Source organism: Eublepharis macularius, chromosome 5, assembly GCF_028583425.1.
Source record: "Eublepharis macularius isolate TG4126 chromosome 5, MPM_Emac_v1.0, whole genome shotgun sequence".
NCBI lineage: Eukaryota > Metazoa > Chordata > Lepidosauria > Squamata > Eublepharidae > Eublepharis > Eublepharis macularius.
Window position 1 is genome coordinate 166,884,799 of NC_072794.1, and position 14,078 is coordinate 166,898,876.

Sequence of the window (14,078 nt, forward strand, 5' to 3'; positions counted from 1 at the left end):
CCCTGCACCCTGCGTAGGGGTGCCATTCCTCTGCCTGGAGCAGGGGATCCCCTGCTCCCACCCTCCCCTCCACTTACTTGGCCCCCTTAACCCCTTAACCCACACAATGATGTCACTTCCCAGAAGTGACGTCATCGTGTAAACCGAGAACGCATGCGCTGTACACACTGCACGGCTGCGCGTGAACATAAACCCAAAACACACAGCGAAGTAAGTGCCAGACCCCTAATCTCCCACCAGGGGAATCAGGGGACCTGGCAACCCTAAGCTTGCGTGACGACATCACTTCCAGGAAGTGACATCATTTTGCTGGTGCAGAGGGGGGCATGGCAAAAAGGTAAGTACCAGGTTCTTTGCCTCCCATTGGGAGTCTAAGCGGACCTGGTTACCCTACTCTGTGCCATGTTGTTTGCCCTCCGGAGTAACTGTTTGGCCACTGTGTGAGACAGTGTGCTGGACTGGATGGACTCCTGGTCTGATCTAGCAGGGCTTTTCTTCCATTCTTTCGTTCTTATCTTAGCTAGCAGGGCTCAGAAAGAACGGGGCGAACGGTCCAACTCAGCACGACAGCTGTGTGTGTTGGAAGGACCGAACAGTAAAAGAGCCTGTCGAAGACTGTGATTTTTTACCCCGTTACTTTTGCATGGAAATCAGCGCTGGCCAGACAGGAAACAGGAAACGACTGCATTAACAACCATGGAAACGGACACATTTAGCCAGTCGCTGGAGGGAACCAGGAAAGGGTTGGTCAAGAACAAGCAAGCAGCATCCATCAGAGCCAAAAACCGGGCCTCGGGCTGTTCAATAGTCTCCTTCCAAACAACCAAAGCAGCCCCAGCTCCATCGGCATTCAGAGATTACAAGCGTCGCTCCAGCTATATGTGACGGTAGCCAAATCTGGATAGCAAACCTGGGAGGTCAGGCATCTAACACATGTACTGCTTTATATATATATATATATGTTTTTTTTCCAGGCTACATTTAGCAAAAGCCTGCAGTATCTTACCTGATGGTGGTGGAGTACGGTTGCCAGCTCCAAGTTGGGAAATTCCTGGAGATCTGAGGGGGTGAAACCTGGAGAAACCTGGAGGGAGTGGGGTTTGGGGGAGGGAAAGGACCTTGCATAGCATAATTCCATAGAGTCCACCCCCCCCCCAAAGTAGCCATTTTCTCCAGGTGAACTGATCTCTGTGGCCTGGAGACCAGTTGTAATTCCGGGGGATCTCCAGTCACTACCTGGAGGCTGGCAACCCTATGGTGGAGAGTGCCCTTGAGTCATAGCTGACCTATGACAACCCTTGGTGGGGTTTTCATGGCAAGAGACTAACAGAGGTGGTTTGCCATTGCCTGCCTCTGCAACCTGGTCTTTTTTGGAGGTCTCCCATCTAATTACCAACCAAGGCCGACCCTGCTTAGCTTCTGAGATCTGACAAGATCAGGCTCACCTGGGCTATCCAGGTCAGGGCATTTTATCTGATAGTCAAGTAATTTATCTTAGCATAAGCTTTTGTAGTCTTACTAAAAAAATTTAGTGCCACAAGATCGGTCTTTCGTTTTTGCTGCAACCAATAGGAGCAACATGTGCTTACCAAGTTCACTAAGAATCTGAGGGCCAAACTACAAGTGACGCCTGACACAGGTTGGACACTTGTCAGCTTCCCTCAAGTTTTGATGGGAAATGTAGGCAGCTTGGCGGAAGGTTGGACAAGTGACAGTTGAAAAGTCCATTGGACAGCAGTCAGAGAGCCAAGCTGCGAGACCAGGACGCCTACATTTCCCATCAAAACTTGAGAGAAGCTGACAAGTGTCCAACCTGTGTCATTCATCACTTGTAGCTTGGGCCTGAGGAAAGGTGGGGTAAAAATATGATGCTTAGAACACAGCAACCTCACTGGAATGTGGCCAAGTATACTTTTTTTTAAAAAAAAAAAGTGAATGTTTGTGTGACCCAGAAAGTGCAGTGTGGAAACTGAGTCAGCTGTTCCTGGTCCTCTTCTTCCCTTTAAAACTGATGCTCTCATTTTCCTGTGCCAGGCTATGGAGTTGTCCCTTCAGGAGAGCAGCCATCTTGGAATGCTTGATCCCATCCAACAGGCCATCAGCTTTGATCTCGAAGGCTGGCGTCACGTCTCCCCGCGCTCTGAAGCGTTTTCCTCCCAGAATGCACCTCTTCTCTCCAGCCCCAGACTTTGGCCTCTCCCCACCGGCCTCCAGTCCTTTCTCCTGAGGTTCCTCTGCTTCAGCTACTTTGAGATCTCTGGCTAGAAAACAGGAAGTCATACCCAGCGTGATGCAGCGGAAATGAGACAAAACGAAACAGCAGCAAGGAAGCAGGCGGAAGCTGGCAGGATATTTGGAACGGGGCCCCGCGAATTCTTGAGCTTATCTTTGTCCAGCAGAAGTCCAGGATTCGTTGCAAAACAGCAAGCAGCTGGAGCGTGGCCCACAGCGCGGCAGCTTTGCTGGGACACAGCTCGCATCCCTTGGCACGGGGGGACGAGGCTTTCCCCCACTGCGATGACTTCAGGCCGCCCTGGGACGGGAGCTGGAGCCAGACATTCTCCTGTAAATGAGGTCCTCTGGCCGGATCGCGCTGCTGCCATCAAGCTTTCGGGTGGAGAAAAAGCAGGATTTTAATCGTTTGGGCAGGGGCGGGGGAACTTCTGACCAGGTCTATGTGTATAATTTATCATTAAAAAAAATCATTCTCTCTACAAAAATAAACCAAATCTTGTCTAGAAGAGCTCACCTCTTGAATAAATTATGCAAAACAAAATGCCCTGATTTTGTATAACCTTTTTCTTCCGGATTTCAGATCTTTTCCAATACCTGCAACATTATTGTTGTTGTTGTTGTTGTTATTTATAGTCTAGGCAAAAGGACAGGGGGAACGGTCCCAAACTCCAAGGCAAAGGCACACTAAGGACATGCCAAAAGACGGCTGCTGCAATCCAAAGCTTTATTCACAAATGCCGAGGGTCAGATCAAGAAGGCAGGGGAGAGAGCCCACACTCTCCGGCTGCTCCCGGCAGGAGATTGGCAACGGGTTTGCCTGGCTAAATTGTCCCGTTTCGCAAGGCTCACAGCTTCATCAAAAGCCACAAATAAATTCTTAGTGTAAAGCGTATTTCTTTTACTGAAAAATAACCTGCTAGACAAGAATCAAGTTTCTTCTTAGTTTTAGTTGAACAGAATTTCCTCTCTTGTTGTTGTTGTTGTTATTTATAGTCTGCCTTTCTCACTGAGATCCAAGGCTGATTACATAGTGTGAGTGAAAATACAATATAATTGACAACAAGGAGATTCACTGTGCAAAGTACAATAATGAACAACAGTTAGGACATGGCAGGAAACAGATACAAGAACTTGAAGAGGCCAGGATTCAAACCTAGAAACTTCTGCATTGCTCTCCCACCAAGCTATCGCCCCTCCCTACATTCTGACATGCGGAATTCTTCACTAAACTGTTTAAGCCACATCCACGTCAGCCAACAGGGTCACGTGAACGGCCTGTTTAGAAGGAAATTGTTGCTTGTGGTGTCTGTAAGAATTTTGTTGTTAGTTTGATGGCCACCATAATAGTCTAGAGTTGCCATCAGACATTGGCTGCAAAGTCATCAGAGACGACAAGGACACGGGAGAAATTTTCCAAATTTTGACATTTTTGAATTTCGAATTTTTTGAATGTGTTTATTTCGCAGCGAATACATTCCAAATTAATAATGATGCAACGTGAATGGCACCCCACTCCAAAGGCCATATCAAGCCAGGAATGCTTGTGAATTTATTTATGTATTTATTTCATTTGTAATGTCTTTTTCTCAGAGGCACAAGGCAGATTTCAAAACTTTTAAAACAATGCAATGAAAACAGTATACAGTATAATACAGTATAATACATAAAAATAATACATAAAATAAAAATAAACTACCACCTTATCCCCTTTGTAACAGTGAGGAAAACTACACGAGACGCCTGACGTGTTCTTTACGTGTCGGTTTCCCGCAAGTTTCCATGGGAAGTGTAGTCAGAAAGAACGGCCACTCAATGGGATTCTCCACCAGGGAGAAGCGGGAGAGAATCCTTCCCACTGCTCTGCGGGTGCTGTTGAAGTCGAGGACCACATTGAGGAGGGCAGCCCGGAAAGCCAGCAGCCAGCCCCCCACATGCCCACTTCACCATGTGGCGGTGGTGCCCAGCACTCCCTCCTCCTCCTGCCCCACTCAGGAGTGCTTGCGGCAGCCCCAGCCACCAGCTCCCACTTGGGGACCGAGCAAATGTTGCGCATGTTCTGCTGCCTCCTTAGGACCAAAGGCTAGAGCATAGTCCACTCGGCTCCCTCCGGCCACCACCAGCATGCTCTGCAAGGAGGGGGGGGAGGTGCCAAACCCAGTTCTGTTGCTTGGAGGGGAGGACACAGCTTTGGGGTCATGTGGTCCCCCAGCCTCAGTGAGCAGCCCATGATGAGCCTACTCCTACCCTCCCTCCATTGGGGGGGGCAGGTCCTCTTCCTCCCTCCCCCATCAGGAACTATGGCCTTTTCCCGAAACTATTTTTGCTCCCTATCTACTTTTGGGGGGAGGTGCAACATCATAGGACGTCACAGCCCTGCTACAGCAGCAGGGGAGGAGAAGACAGGCAATTTCTCTATGGGGCAGGGAGATAAATAGGCCTGCCAACCCCCTGGTTGGGGTGGAGGATCCCCTGCCCCAAGCTACTTTTGCCCACCACCACTCCAAACAGTAGCGGGGGGGGGGGGGGAAGAGATTATAACCTCCACCAGTGTCACAAGTATGATGACATCACTCCTGGGGAAAACACATGAGCAATGACAGCAGCTCTAGGAATCGCAAGAAACTTTATGATATTACCATAGAGTTTCCAGCAATCCCTAGAGCTCTCATGCTTGCAGTGCTCCCCCCCCCACCATGTTCCTGCCCCCAACCCTACTGCTAGTTGCAGCGTGGATGTCGGCAACTTCTCCGTGATGTAGGGGAGAGAAGGGTGGGTAGAAGCTCCCTGCATGGTGGGGAACCACAGAGTCATTCACCCAGGACACCCCAAATCCTTGTGCCTGCCCTGCCCCAGCTATGCCTGTGGTTGTTTGTACCCCACCATGTATAACTGTTTGGCAAATATTCAGAGACAATTCGGACAACAATCACCGTAAAAATTAGCAGAAGAGAAATGTTTCGGAGGACAATTCATTTCGGCTCTCTGTGGGAACATTTCACAATTTCTTCGCTCTCCACACTTCCTCACAGCAATGCCGCCTCTGCACCCTCCATTTTAGCACTTTGTTTATGACAAAGGAAATCTGCAAGGTTTGCTTTGTTTTTCAGCTTTTCCAGCCCACCCACTCCCCCCACCCCTGCAGTGAGAAAAAGGATGTTGCACATCTGGGATGAAAAAAGAAATCCAGGCACATGCTTCCGACAGGCCATTGCTGGACATGGGCGGGGGGTGGAGTGGATGCCAGGTGCGCTTTAAGAGGTACCATTAGAATGGGGTGGAAGAATATAAAGCATGGAAGAGAGAGAATAAAATGTAAATCACAACTGTATTATTGTGCCGACAGCATTGTCTGATACCTCAGGAGATGGCTGAGTCCGACATCCTGTTGTTTTTCCCACCGTCGGCATCAGGAAAAAGCTGGGTTTTGTAAATATGAAAAAACAAAACAACAAGACCACCAATGCCCCCCCTCCTCACTTTCATGAGCTTTCCGGTCCTCTTCCCCACAACTCCCTCTCTCCAAACCACCTGCTGCAAGGGAAGTGGTTTTTCACACAGAGAGGAAATGCGAGGTGCGAGTTTGTATCCTAGACTGGGAGTATAAAATGGGGGGGGGGAGGCGGAGGATTCCCTCTGCCCTTCCCCAACCTAAAAATGAACTGCTTTAAAGGCAAACAGGTTGTGCCTCTTGGGAATTCCGTGACCATTGCACCTGCAAAGCAAGCCGTTGTGCAGCCCACTGCCCTTCGGGTATATGGGACATCCTGGAAAGATTCTGTGGGCAGGTGGCATCAAAGGAAAGGGAGAGAGAGGAAACGCTGGTGTTGATTTCCTCTGTTTGGCGGGAGTTGTTGTTGCCATTTTCTTTGGATTCCAAGTTGCGGTGGGAGGGAAGTGACCGCTTTTGATTGGAGAGTCAAAGGTGGTATGATAGAAGCAGCATCACTCTTGAAGTGTGCGCATTAGCATCACTGGTGCCTCCAGTAACAACATAAATAATAATAATATTAACTGCAGTTATATACCGCTCTTCTAGACAGATGAGTGCCCCACTCAGAGCGCTGAACAAAGTCAGTGGGATTATTATCCCCACAACACAGCTGGGGAGCTGGGGCTGAGAGGAGCGGCTTCCCCAAGGCCACCTGCTGAGCTCATGGCAGGAATGGGAGTCGAACCAGCAGAGTGCTTATTTGCAGCCCAGTTACTTAACCACTATGCTACAGCAGCTCTTCTAAACAGATTAGAGCCCAGTCAGAACAGTGCACAGTCAGTGTTATTATCCCCACAATGCAGCTGGGGAGCTGGGGCTGAGAGGAGTGGCTTCCCCAAGGCCACCTGCTGAACTCATGGCAGTAGTGGGATTCGAACCAGCAGAGTGCTGATTCACAGCCCAACCACTTAACCACTGTGCTAGAAGTAAAGGGGGCAGAAGTATGTCCTCTGGATTCTTGAGCACATGAACAGATGAAGCTGCCTTACACTGAATCAGACTCTCAGTCCATCACAGTCAGTCTTGTCTACTCAGAGTAGCAGCAGCAGCTCTCCAGGATTTCAAATAGAGATCTTACACTTCACCTACTAGCTGATCTTGTTTAACCGGAGATAGTTGGGATTGAACATGGGACCTTCGGCATGCCAAGAAGATGCTCTGCCCCTGAGTCGCAGCCCCTCCCCTAATGGAAGGGGGCCCTGTCGGCTAGCCGTTGGCCAGACTTGGTTCTCCATTTTCCATTTGTCTGTGATTCACGCAAGGAAGGGCCGTCGGAAATCCAAAGTCAGTGATCCTCTCAGTCTGAATGATTGAGAGAAGGAAGGAAGGAGGGAGGAAAGGGGCAGACGAGGAGAACGCATCTTGGGACTAATGAATAAACTCGGGGCTGCAAGCCGGAGAAAGATTGTGGAGCCCAGCAGAAGCGAGGAGGCAAGATTCATCGAGGGGATTATGTTTTCATTAATCCAAATTTTTCCAGATGTCTCCCTCCTTCTGCTCTGAGCTTCAAAGGGTCTGCGACTCGGAGTTCTGATGAAGCCCTGAACGCAGGGGATGAAGAGAAGAAGGGAGGAATTCAAAGTCCGACGTTTCTTCTTCTGCCTGCTCACCCTGGCTCTGTGTGCAGGCCCCCTTCCACCCGTGTGCGGTCCTCTGGCCTCCATAAGTGATGTTAACAAAATGTGCTAACAAGATGGGAGTGCTTTCTTGGCTCTTTTTTTTTTAATAGAGGGATGCGAATATGGTGCGTGGAAGAAACAAGGGTTTTTCGTGCTTTCCGAAGGCCTTGGCCGCCTGCCTGTTGTTTGACAGCAGTTGTGGCTCTCCCTGCCTCCACAGGCAAGGCCATTTGGAGACAAGATGCCTGATGGCGTTTCTCAGGGTGCGTGGGGGGCCTTTCCTCGGGAGGTGCGGCCCGTTGCCAGGGGACCCTGGTGAGTTACTAGGCTGCTCAGAAACATGCCGCTAAGAGGAAATGAGTTGCACAAGCCAGTTCCCAGCTCTCTCCAAGAACTGCACTCATAATTCAGAATTAGGAGGAGGCCGTGAGCTGTTGGGACAGTCTTCAAGGGGGGGGTGCTTCTACTAGGGCTGCCAACCTGCAGGTGCAGCTTGGAGATCTCCCAGAATTGTAGCTGATCTCTAGAATACAGACATCAGCCCCCCTGGAGAAAATAGCTACTTTGGAGGGTGGAATCTATGGCATTATACCTTGCTAAAGTCCCTCCCCTCCCCAAGTCCCGCCTTCCCCAAGCTCCACCCACAAAACTCCAAGCATTTCCCAAGCCATAGCTGGCAACCCTAAGTGTGAGTAGTAACAGTTTTCCAGAGTCTCAGGTGCAAGCCTTTCCTATAACTTGATCCCTTTCAATACAAAACGATGCATATAAAAATCGTGATAAATGCGAATATCGGTGGAGACTGCCCTCAAGCCATAGGTAACTTATGGCGACCCCTAGTAGGGTTTTCATGGCAAGAGTCTATCAGAGGTGGTTTGCCATTGCCTGCTTCTGCAACTCTAATCTTCGTTGGAGGTCTCCCATCCAATTACTAACCAAGGCTGACTCTGCTTAGCTTCTGAGAGCTGATGAGACTGGACGCACCTGGGCTATCAAGGTTGATTCGTTTATGTTATTTATAACAAATTTGCAAAGATTTAGAACTAGCAAGAATCCAGTTCAGAGTTGAGGAAATGGTAAAACAGGCCATATGCAATTCTAAAACTGATCTATTAAACAACATAGAAACTATCTATTAAACCACTGGCAAGATTAAAACCTAGCAGGAGCCCATAAAAATAGCTTTCAATGAAAGACAAAAACTGAGCAGTCCATATTCAATTTAGCCGAAACTTTCCTTTAAAAGGGGGTTTTCTCCTTCCCAAATATTACAGAAGAAAGGGCTTGATTTGTAAGAAGGTGCCATCTCGGCTGGGCTGCCCCTTGCGAAAATCCCACAGAGGCCAATCACTTCCGATGACATTAGCACCCCTGTCCAGCCCCTGGGACAATCTGAGCGCTTTTCAAAAGCAAATTCCGACATGCCAAGATGGACCATCTGTTCTTACCCAGCAACTCTTTGTTCTTTTTTAAAAAATGAGCTGTCACCATGTAAGGTTGCAACTATATTGCAACAGCTTTGTCAGCTGCCAGTTAATTTCAGTTTGTTTACTTCATTTGTTTTTTATTCTTATCGCCACTATTGCTGATTTTCAGGAGCAGATCTTGCATCGTAATAAACTTGATTGATTGATTGATTGATTGACTGACTGACTGACTGACTGACTGGGACTCTCCTCTTTGAAGGACCATCTGTCCATCTAAAGAAGTGAGCAGTGACTCACGAAAGCTCCTACCCTATTCAGGGCTTTTTTTCTGGGAAAAGAGGTGGTGGAGCTCAGTGGGTTGCCAGCACAGGGGGTAACTCTTGGCAGGAGGTGCAAAGTGCATGCACGCTCCCAGGGCCAATGACGTCACTTTGGGTCAGCTGGAACAAGGGGGGAGTTTTTAAAAGTTTAAATCACCCTCGGCGAAAATGGTCACGTGGCTGGTGGCCCCGCCCCCTGATCTCCAGACAGAGGGGAGTTGAGATTGCCATGGCACGGAGGGCAATCTAAACTCCCCTCTGGCTGGAGATCAGGGGGAGGGGCCACCGGCCATGTGACCATTTTCTCCAAGGGCAACCCACTGAGTTCCACCACCTCTTTCCCAGAAAAAAAGCCCTGACAACTACCAATTTATATAGATTATTAAATTATTGCAACAGCATGGCATTTGTACCCTTGCAGCCATGTGTGTTGTACTTTATTTAAAGAAACACGGCTGCCAAGCCTCCAGGTGAGCCTGCTCCGGCGCGGAGGGCAATCTAAACTCCCCTCTGTCTGGAGATCAGGGGGCGGGGCCACCAGCCATGTGACCATTTTCAAGAGGTGCCAGAACTCCGTTCCACCGCGTTCCAGCGGGGAAAAAGCCCTGACCCTCCCACCAATTTTGTTAGTCTTAGAGGTGCTACTGGACCTTTGCTCTTTTCTACTGCTACAGACAGACTGACATGGCGACCCATCACGATCCATCTCTCCAACCATTATTGCCACTCAGCTCCACAGTTCTTGGATTTTCCTTCCCTCTGGGAGGTTCAGTTGGCTTCAACCAGTGACAGCATTTTCAGGAACGCTTCCTGCTCTAAGGAGTGGGTTATCTGAGGAGGCCCATATAACCCCATTCCTGATGAGATTCCAGAGACTCTGTAAAGAGTCTCTGTGTGTGTGTGTGATGTGCTGTCAAGTCGCCTCCGACCTATGGCAACCCTATGAGTAAAAGACCTCCAAGACGTCCTATCATTAACAGACTTGCTCAGATCCTGCAAACCGGAGGACGTGACCTCCTTTATTGAGTCAAGCCATCTCATTTTAGGTCTTCCTCTTTTCCTATTGCCTTCTAATTTTCCTAGCATTATTGACTTTTCCGGAGAATCTTGTCTTCTCGTGATGTGACCAACATACGATAGCCTCAGTGATGTCATTTTAGCTTCTAGGGAGGATTCGGGTTTGATTTGATTGAGTACCCACTTATTGGTCTTTTTGGCTGTCCGTGGTATCCGCAAAACTCTCCTCCAGCACCACATTTCAATTGAATCAATTTTCTTCCTGTCAGCTTTCTTCACTGTCCAACTTTCACATCCATACATTGTAATGAGGAATACCATAGTTTGGATTATTTTGGTCTTGGTTCCCAGAGAAACATCTTTGAGCCGAAACAGACGTGATGAGAAACCTAGGTTCAACTCGTGTTCTCTTACCTCAAGGTTTGTCGGGAAGTGTAGGCGTCCTTGCAGCTTAAAGTTTAGCACTTACAGAGCAGCAGGAAGGGAAGTACAGGAGACGGTGAGCTATGCAGCTCCAAGCTGTGCAGCTTCAGGTGGGGGCCAGGTGAGCGAGGGGGAAGATGCAGCGATGCCCTCGCCCAGCCCCCACAGAGTGATGCCAGGCTGCACGGGGAGAGCAGGAGGAAAGGCGCCCAGAGCATTGCTGCATCTCCCCCCACCCCGCTCGCCTGGCCCCCACTTGAAGCTGCGCGGCTCAGAGCTGCACAGCTCACTGTCGCTCTGCGGGGGCTGGGCAAGGGGTGGGTGGAGCAACGGTCCATGCAATTGGGATAAAGGCAGAGCACGCCAGGCTATGCAGCTCTGGGCCATGTGGCTTTGGGCAGGGGCCAGGCAAGCGAGGGGGGAAGATGCTCTGGGCGCCTTTCCTCCCAGCTCTCCCAGTGCAGCCAGGCGTCACTCTGCAGGGGCCAGGCCAGGTGAGGGTGGGGGAGATGAAGCGATACTCCATGTAAGCGAGGAAGGGAAGATGCCGCGATGCACCTCGAGAGCAGGAGGAAAGGCGCCCCATGCCTGCACTTCCCTCCCTGCTGCTCTGTAAATACTAAACTTTAAGCTGCAAGGACGCCTACACTTCCCAACAAACCTTGAGGTAAGAGAGCACGAGTTGAACCTAGGTTTCTTATCACGTCTGTTTCAGCTCTTTATCTTCAAGGATCTTCTCTAGCTCCCTCACAGCTGCTCTTCCAAGTCTCAATCTCTTGATTTCCTTGCAGTCTCCCTGTTGGTTGATGATTGAGCCAAGGAATAGAAAATCTTGAACAATTCCAATTGCCTTATTGTCAACTTTAAAATTGTGTAACTCCTCGATAGTCATTACTTTTGTCTTCTTGATGTTTAGATGTAATCCTGCTTTGGCACTTTCTCCTTTAACCTTCATCATTTGGTAATTTGCCCATCCGTTTCTTGCAGGTTGTCCAAGAGGCCTGGTAAGGTGTCTGACGCTTAGCCTTGAACTTAGACTTGATTGGGCTGGGTGACCCATGTAAGACACCGCAAGCTTGTGTGGGCAGCTCCTTGGACTGAGAGCTTATGGTGGAGAACGAATGGAGAAAAACTGATGATGGAACAGAGAGCTGAGCTGTTTTTCTATGCAAAGAGGTCTATAGAAGACAGAGCTGAGAGATGAGGTGTTTTTCTATGGAAGGAGGTCTATAGAAGACAGAGCTGAGAGCTGAGGTGTTTTTCTATGGAAGGAGGTCTATAGAAGACAGAGCTGAGAGCTGAGGTGTTTTTCTACGCAAGGAGGTCTATAGAAGACAGAGCTGAGAGCTGAGGTGTTTTTCTATGCAAGGAGGTCTATAGAAGAGCTGAGAGCTGAGGTGTTTTTCTATGCAAGGAGGTCTATAGAAGACAGAGCTGAGAGCTGAGGTGTTTTTCTATGCAAGGAAATTTGTGTGTAATCACACACAATTCGTGTGTGATTGTATTACATCTGACCCAACCCAATTCAGACCTAATGTGTGAAGTCTTTTTATTTTATTTAGGGGGGGGGAATGTCACCTCTCAGAGAACCTGCCCAAGGCAGCTTAAAAATTAAAATAGTAAAAGCAAAACATTGATCTTCATTAAAATCCAGCATTAAAAACCAGCCAAGCATAAAAACACTGACCAAGAACAGTTTCCAGACTGAAAATAGTGCTAAAAGATCGATCCCTCAACGAAAAGCCTGGGTGAACAGAAATGTTCTGGCCTGGCACCTAAAGGAAAGCAAAGTAGGCGCCAAGCAAGCCTCAAGGGGAAGAGCATTCCATAATCGAGGTGATCTCCATAAAGATCAGATCTGGTGTACCTTGTCCAGGGTCAAGTTGCGCCAAATGTTGTTTTTCTCAACTCACATCTGAGAATCTGGAACAGGAAAATAGGCTGAAAGATACAAATCGCATCTCTCCAGACAGAAATTGCAGTCAAGCTACACATTCTGTGGCAAACCCACAATTGGCCCTCCTGACTGTTAAAAAATTGAAACGATACCGTGGGTGGAGAGAAGATGAGCATTTACTTGTGAAAGAAGTGAGGGTAGGGAAAGGCCTTTATCAGATTTATTTTGTTCCCTTTATCAAAATCAGGTTGGCATTCGCCACACAACAGGGGGGGAAATGCAGGTATTTACTTATCTTTGTTTATTTAGGTTATTTACAGTCTGCCTTTCTCAATGAGCCTCAGGGTAGATTACACAGCATAAGTCAGCTGGGAGCTTCAACAAACAATACAACAGGGTAAGGATTGTAGAAATTTCTTCTGTATTTCTCCTCTTGTAGGGCAAACAGCAGCAGGTAAACTGGGGGGGGATTTGATCAGGAGAAAACACAGGAGAAAAAGAGGAAACAAACACCCCCACTGCTCACCAGTTGTGATAAAAGAGGACAGCAGAATTTGGGTCCAATGACACCTTTGAGAACAAAAGGATTTTCAGGGTGTAAGCTTTCAAGGCCCTGATCTGGATAGCCCAGGCAAGCCCGATCTTGTCAGATCTTGGAAACTAAGCAGGGTTGGCCTTGGTTAGTATTTCGATAGCAGGCTTCCAACGAAGACCAGGATTGCATAGGCAGGCAATGGCTAACCACATCTGTTAGTCTCTTGCCATGAAAACCCCACCAGGGGTCGTCATGTCAGCTATAACTTGAGGGTACTCTCCACCACCGCTACGAATTGCCCTTACAGTGCATGCTGGAGGCAGCCGTGCACCTCAAGCAAAAAGGCAAGCCCCTCCCCCGTACGGAGACTATGCAACCAATGGGTGAGAGGGGTTGTGAACCGCCACTCCCCAAGTGCAGGCAAGAGCGCCATCTGGCAGCGAGTTTGAAAAAACCAAGTTGTGCAGCGAAAGCCAGAAGCTGCTGCAGAACCAAAACAGCCGCTCAGTGCGGGCTACTTGTTGGTGACGGCGAGGAACACGTGCAGACACAGCCACACGCATGCAGGTACAGCGCCGGCAGGACACATGCGCAACTCTGGGAAAGGGCCACGGGTGGACAGGAACAGACACTATTCCTGGCACTCGCTCAAACACGTGTCATTTGTAACGTCTGTTTCGGCTCTGACTTGACTCTCTCCACCACTACCAAGCTTTCAAGAGTCAGAGCTTCCTTCTTTAGATATGAGAAGGAATAGAGAGCCCTGAACCCTTATTTCCCAGCCAAAAGGCGGGTGGGGTGTTACAAGGAAGGGCATCAGGATGTAAAGGTACAATGCAGCTTGGTTAGATGGGAGTGTAGCAAAGGAAGATGTCAGGAAGTACAACGGTATGATGCAGCTCTTAGATTAGAGCAGAAATTAGCATCTGTAGTGAGATAAGAGTCCTAAGTCTCTATTCAGCCCCAGGGAGTCCATTGTTATCAAATTATGAATGAACTCCATTTCAGCAACCCCACCAATTCAGTTTGGGGGGAAAGAATACCTGGATCTGGATCTCTCATGCAACGTGCAATTTGGTCTTTAATCTGTTATGTTCAGTGTTCCAGAATACAGC